Here is a 7,278-nt window from a genome sequence, read left to right as displayed (position 1 = left end):
CAAAATAATAAAAATTCTATTTTAATGCATAGTTGCATCCTTCACTAACATATGATGAAGGTTAAAGAGGTTTGGAACCTTTGTTGTCTCTGTTTTTCTAGGAAATAGCAAATTTATAGTGGTTAGTCAACCAATTTAGGAAGTATTATGAAGTTTTACTAAATTAATTGACGAAACAATTTAAACAATGCCCATGTACCATTAAAGAGTATTTAATAAACATTGATAAAAATGTAGAATGTGTTTAAAATTTTTAAAACAACACGAAAAATCATAGGCTTCAGTATATAGAGCATTTACCGAAATATTAAATATTTTCGTAGGGTTTAACCCATAGATTTTGAGAAAAATTCATAAAAATGAAAATTTTATTTTAATGCATAGTTGAATCTTTCACTAACATATGATGAAGGTCAAAGAAGTTTGGAACCTTTGTTGTCTCCATTTTTCTAGGGAATTGTGATTTTATAGTTGTTAGTCAACCAATTTAGGGAGTATTATGAAGTTTTACTAAATTAATTTACAAAAAATTTAAACGATGCCCATATACCATTAAAGAGAGCTTAATATACATTAATACAAATGTAGAATGTGTTTAAAAATTTTAAAACAACACGAAAAATCATAGGCTTCAGTATATAGAACATTTACTGAAATATTAAATATTTTCGTAGGGGTTAACCCATAGATTTTGAGAAAAATTCAAAAAAATGAAAATGCGGTTTTAATGCATAGATGCATCCTTCACTAACATATGATGAAGGTCAAAGAGGTTTGAAACCTTTGTTGTCTCCGTTTTTCTAGGGAATAACAATTTTATAGTGGTTAGTCAACCAATTTAGGGAGTATTATGAAGTTTTACTAAATTAATTGACAAAAAATTTAAACGATACCCATGAAAAATTAAAGAGAGTTTAATATACATTAATATAAAAGTAGAATATGTTTAGAAATTTTAAAACAAAACTAAAGGTCATAGGCTTCAGTATATATATCATTTACCGAAAAATTAAATATTTTCGTAGGGGTTAACCAAAAGATTTTGAGAAAAATTCAAAATAATAAAAATTCTATTTTAATGCATAGTTGCATCCTTCACTAACATATGATGAAGGTTAAAGAGGTTTAGAACCTTTGTTGTCTCTGTTTTTCTAGGAAATAGCAAATTTATAGTGGTTAGTCAACCAATTTAGGAAGTATTATGAAGTTTTACTAAATTAATTGACGAAACAATTTAAACAATGCCCATGTACCATTAAAGAGTATTTAATAAACATTGATAAAAATGTAGAATGTGTTTAAAATTTTTAAAACAACACGAAAAATCATAGGCTTCAGTATATAGAGCATTTACCGAAATATTAAATATTTTCGTAGGGTTTAACCCATAGATTTTGAGAAAAATTCATAAAAATGAAAATTTTATTTTAATGCATAGTTGAATCTTTCACTAACATATGATGAAGGTCAAAGAAGTTTGGAAACTTTGTTGTCTCCATTTTTCTAGGGAATTGTGATTTTATAGTTGTTAGTCAACCAATTTAGGGAGTATTATGAAGTTTTACTAAATTAATTGACAAAAAATTTAAACGATGCCCATGTACCATTAAGGAGAGTTTAATAAACATTAATAAAAATGTAGAATGTGTTTAAATTTTTTAAAACAACACGAAAAATCATAAGCTTCAGTATATAGAGCATTTACCGAAATATTAAATATTTTCGTAGGGGTTAACCCATAGATTTTGAGAAAAATTCAAAAACATGAAAATTCTATTTTAAGCATAGTTGCATCATTCACTAACATATGATGAAGGTCAAAGAGGTTTGAGGCCTTTATTGTCTCCGTTTTTCTAGGGAATAACGATTTTATAGTGGTTAGTCAACCAATTTAGGGACTATTATGAAGTTTTACTAAATTAATTGACAAAAAATTTAAAAGATGCCCATGTACCATTAAAGAGAGTTTAATATACATTAATACAAATGTAGAATGTGTTTAAAATTTTTAAAACAACACGAAAAATCATAGGCTTCAATATATAGAGCATTTACTGAAATATTAAATATTTTCGTAGGGGTTAACCAAAAGATTTTGAGAAAAATTCAAGAAAATAAAAATTCTATTTTAATGCATAGTTGCATCCTTCACTAACATATGATGAAGGTTAAAGAGGTTTGGAACCTTTGTTGTCTCTGTTTTTCTAGGGAATAACAAATTTATAGTGGTTAGTCAACCATTTTAAGGAGTATTATGAAGTTTTACTAAATTAATTGACGAAACAATTTAAACGATGCCCATGTACCATTAAAGAGTATTTAATAAACATTAATAAAAATGTAGAATATGTTTAAATTTTTAAAACAACACGAAAAATCATAGGCTTCAGTATATAGAGCATTTACCGAAATATTAAATATTTTCGTAGGGGTTAACCCATAGATTTTGAGAAAAATTCAAAAAAATGAAAATGCTATGTTAATGCATAGTTGCATCCTTCACTAACATATGATGAAGGTCAAAGAGGTTTGAAACCTTTGTTGTCTCCGTTTTTCTGGGGAATAGCGATTTTATAGTGGTTTGTCAACCAATTTATGGAGTATTATGAAGTTTTACTAAATTAATTGACAAAAAATTTAAACGATACCCATAAACAATTAAAGAGAGTTTAATATACATTAATACAAAAGTAGAATATGTTTAGAAATTTTAAAACAACACTAAAGGTCTTAGGCTTCAGTATATAAATCATTTACCGAAAATTTAAATATTTTTGTAGGGGTTTGTTAACCCAAAGATTTTGAGAAAAATTCAAAAAATAAAAATTATATTTTAATGCATAGTTGCATCATTCACTAACATATGATGAAATTAAAGAGGTTTGCAACCTTTGTTGTCTCTGTTTTTCTAGGGAAAAGCGAATTTATAGTGGTTAGTCAACCAATTTAGGGAGTATTATGAAGTTTTACTAAATTAGTTGATAAAAATTTTAAACGATGCCCAAGTACCATTAAAGAGAGTTTAATATACATTAATACAAATGTAGAATGTGTTTAAAAATTTTATAACTACACTAAAAATAATTGGCTTCAGTATATAGAGCATTTACCAAAAAATTAAATATTTTCGTAGGAGTTAGTTAACCTATAGATTTTGAAAAAAATTCAAAAAATAAAAATTATATTTTAATGCATAGTTGCATCTTTTACTAACGTATGATGAAGGTCAAAGAGTTTTGGAACCTTTGTTGTCTTCGTTTTCTGGGGAATAGCGATTTTATAGTGGTTTGTCAACCAATTTATGGAGTATTATGAAGTTTAACTAAATTAATTGACAAAAAATTTAAACGATACCCATAAACAATTAAAGAGAGTTTAATATACATTAATACAAAAGTAAAATATGTTTAGAAATTTTAAAACAACACTAAAGGTCATAGGCTTCAGTATATAGATCATTTACCGAAAAATTAAATAATTTCGTAGGGGTTAACCCATAGATTTTGAGAAAAATTAAAAAAAAATGAAAATTTTATTTTAATGCATAGTTGCATCTTTCACTAACATATAATGAAGGTCAAAGTGGTTTGGAACCTTTGTTGTCTCCATTTTTCTAGGGAATAGCGATTTTATAGTGGTTAGTCAACCAATCTAGGCAGTATTATGAAGTTTTACTAAATTTTTTGACAAAAACTTTAAACGATACCCATGAAAAATTAAAGACAGTTTAATATACATTAATACAAAAGTAGAATGTGTTTAGAAATTTTTAAACAACACTAAAGGTCGTAGGCTTCAGTATATAGATCATTTCCCGAAAAATTAAATATTTTCGTAGGGGTTAACCCATAGATTTTGAGAAAAAATCAAAAAAATGAAAATTCTATTCACTAACATGTGATGATGGTCAAAGAGGTTTGGAACCTTTGTTGTCTCTGTTTTTCTAGGGAAGAGCGATTTTATAGTGGTTAGTCAACCAATTTAGGGAGTATTATGAAGTTTTACTAAATTAATTGACAAAAAATTTAAACGATGCCCAAGTACCTTTAAAGAGAGTTTAATATACATTAATACAAATGTAGAATGTGTTTAAATTTTTTATAACTACACTAAAAATAATTGGCTTCAGAATATAGAGAAATTACCGAAAAATTAAATATTTTCGTAGGAGTTAGTTAACCTATAGATTTTGAGAAAAATTCAAAAAAATAAAAATTATATTTTAATGCATAGTTGCATCTTTCACTAACGTATGATGAAGGTCAAAGAGGTTTGGAACCTTTGTTGTCTCCGTTTTTCTGGGGAATAGCGATTTTATAGTGGTTTGTCAACCAATTTGTGGAGTATTATGAAGTTTTACTAAATTTTTTTTTTTTGCTAAGAAGTTTTACTAAATTAATTGACAAAAAATTTAAACGATACCCATAAACAATTAAAGAGAGTTTAATATACATAAATACAAAAGTTGAATATGTTTAGAAATTTTAAAACAACACTAAAGGTCATAGGCTTCAGTATATAGATTATTTACCGAAAAGTTAAATATTTTCGTAGGGGTTAACCCAAAGATTTTGAGAAAAATTCAAAAAAATAAAAATTCTACTTTGATGCATAGTTGCATCCTTCACTAACATATTATGAATGTTAAAGAGGTTTGGAACCTTTGTTGTCTCTTTTTTTCTAGGGAATAGCGAATTTATAGTGGTTAGTCAACTAATTTAGGGAGTATTATGAAGTTTTACTAAATTAATTGACGAAAAAATTTAATCGATGCCCATGTACCATTAAAGAGTATTTAATAAACATTAATAAAAACTAGGGGTTGGTCCGCCCTACGGGCGGGTTCTTTATCTTCGATTGCACCTAGTTATTGTATGTGCAGTTGTATTTGTTTGTTTTTGAACAATATTATTATGTTTTAAGATATGTGGTGAATAATATTTTGAATTTGTTGATTGGATGAATTGGGAAGGGTGGTATCACCATCCTCGGTTAGTTGTTTGAGCCTGAATTTTTTTGTTTTATTTCTTTATATCGCTCAATCTCTTCTGAGATCATAAACATTTTTTTTTAATATCGTAAGTGTGTATCATGCCTTAGTATTTTTTGTTTCCATGCCTTGGTTTTTTTGTTGCCCCGCTAACATTGTACGTTTACTTGCAGAAAATATGATTTAATAAATCGATGATGACGTGTGTACTTGATCGTCTAGTCTTCGCGATCATTTGATGACAAATTCATAAAAAGCAACTTTGATTTTCAACATTTAAAGAACCACTACAAGAAAACACAAGTTTTACGAGGGCAGTTTTCCTCGTTACTTCGTCGTAAAAGCAGTGTTACGACGAATTAGCGAGGAAACGCGTTTCGTCGTTATACGTTTGTCGTAACGCATATATCCTCGCTAATTCGTCGTAAGTTAGCGAGGAAATAATTTCGTCGTAAAAGCGAAGGAGGATATTTCGTCGTAAAGACCACGTAAAGATTCCACGTAAGGACGTCGCTAAGTTTCCTCGTAAATACCACGAAAAGCTTTCCTCGTAAAACCTACGTAAATAAATACTCGTAAAATTAACGTAAATACCTTGAGAGCTTTCCACGTAAAGAAAACGTAAAAACCTTGATAGATTTCCACGTTATTTCCATGTAAATGTTTCCTCGTAAAAACCACGTTAAGCTTCCACGTAAAGAAGCCGCAAAATTAGCTACGAATTTACTTCGTTTCATTATTTTATAGAAATATAAAAAATTATAATTATAAATATAATTATAAATATAATTTAAATTATTAATAAAATTAAAATTCTAAAAAAATCAAAACCAAAATATTTTATATAGAAATAAGTTTTGAATTCATAATACAATAACCGAAATTAAAAAGAACTAAGGGTGGTCGTTAATTAATCGCCTCGTAGAATTCATCACTCCTCGCCTGAACATCCGCCTCGGCATGTGAGTCGTCGGTCGGTGACTGGCCTGGGATAGGATTTTGTTGTCGCATGGTCCTCAACAAAGTCGCCCATTCCGGATTTGTGGCCGCTACAACGTCCAAGAAGCCCTCGAGTCCACCCATACGAGATCGGAGCTGAGTAGACTCTATACGCAGCTGAGTAGACTCTCTACGCAGCTCTTCGGACTCCCTACGCAGCTGAGAGACTTCCTCATCCCGTCGCTGAACATAAGACGATGTCGCTCTCGGAACATCGTTGACGGAACCAATCCCCAACGTCCGTCCCTTTTTTTTAGGGACAACCTTAAAAACAAAAAATAAATTTTGTTAGTAAAAATTTAAAGTTAAATTAAATGAATATTTAAAAAAATTAAAATTTTAGAAAATTTACCTCCTCGTAAAGCTTATCCACTTCAGGTGTGGATAAGGTGACGGGTAATCCATCGGTGGACTGTTGGGTCAGCTGGGTCTGGCGTTCTTCAACCCGAGCAGCCAAATCGTTGTAGATTTGCTCGGACTTGCCATCTATAAATCGGCCCGCCTTGTTCTTGTGGGTCCTCTCGTAAAGTTGCATAAGAGACGGGAATTCTCCCGTCTCTTTGGCCTAAAAAAACATTTAAGAAAGTTGTTAATTAGAATATATATAAAAATATACTAAAAATTTAATATAATTAAATTTTTAATTACCATTTCCAAACGGACACCGGCGTGGGGTTTTTGGCCCGTAGTGTGAAGCATCGGCCCGTTCCCGTGCTCATCGACTGTGTTACGGGAGTTAGAGCAAGACTGGGCGATTCTAATGGAATCAGGAAGACGCCAATATCGGATGAGGCCATCCCAGACATCCGTGGTGAGCTCAGCGGGTTTGCCACGCTCATACCCCTTCACGATCCAGTCACCCTTCCAGTTGGAGACCGTGTCCAACAAGCGAACTTTCGCCTTCGCTTCAAACTTCTTTCTCACCCTCTCAGTGATCCCCAAGGCCCAATTATATTTTTGCTGTTGGAAAAAATAATTTATAATTAGTTTTTTAGAAAAAAATATATATATAAATAATAAAAAAATTTAAAGATATATATTTAATTAATAGAACTTACAGCGTAAATTTTGAACCACGTCTTTCTGACGTAGTGGGGCGTCATTTTCCAGTTCGGATGTGCCATGGAGAAGTAACCTTTTATCGTATCGGTTACGTCCGATGCAAGACATCCGTCAATCCCCCACCTGAAAAATACAAATTTAAAATATAAATTATTTTTTAAAGTTATAAAAGAATTTAAAAAGAATAAAAAAATAATGAAACATACCATAAAGTTCCGTCCGGTCGG

This window comes from Brassica napus, chromosome A8 (assembly GCF_020379485.1).
Source record: "Brassica napus cultivar Da-Ae chromosome A8, Da-Ae, whole genome shotgun sequence".
NCBI classification, from domain to species: domain Eukaryota; kingdom Viridiplantae; phylum Streptophyta; class Magnoliopsida; order Brassicales; family Brassicaceae; genus Brassica; species Brassica napus.
The sequence above is the reverse complement of the archived record's forward strand: the minus strand, read 5'-3'. Positions refer to the sequence as shown.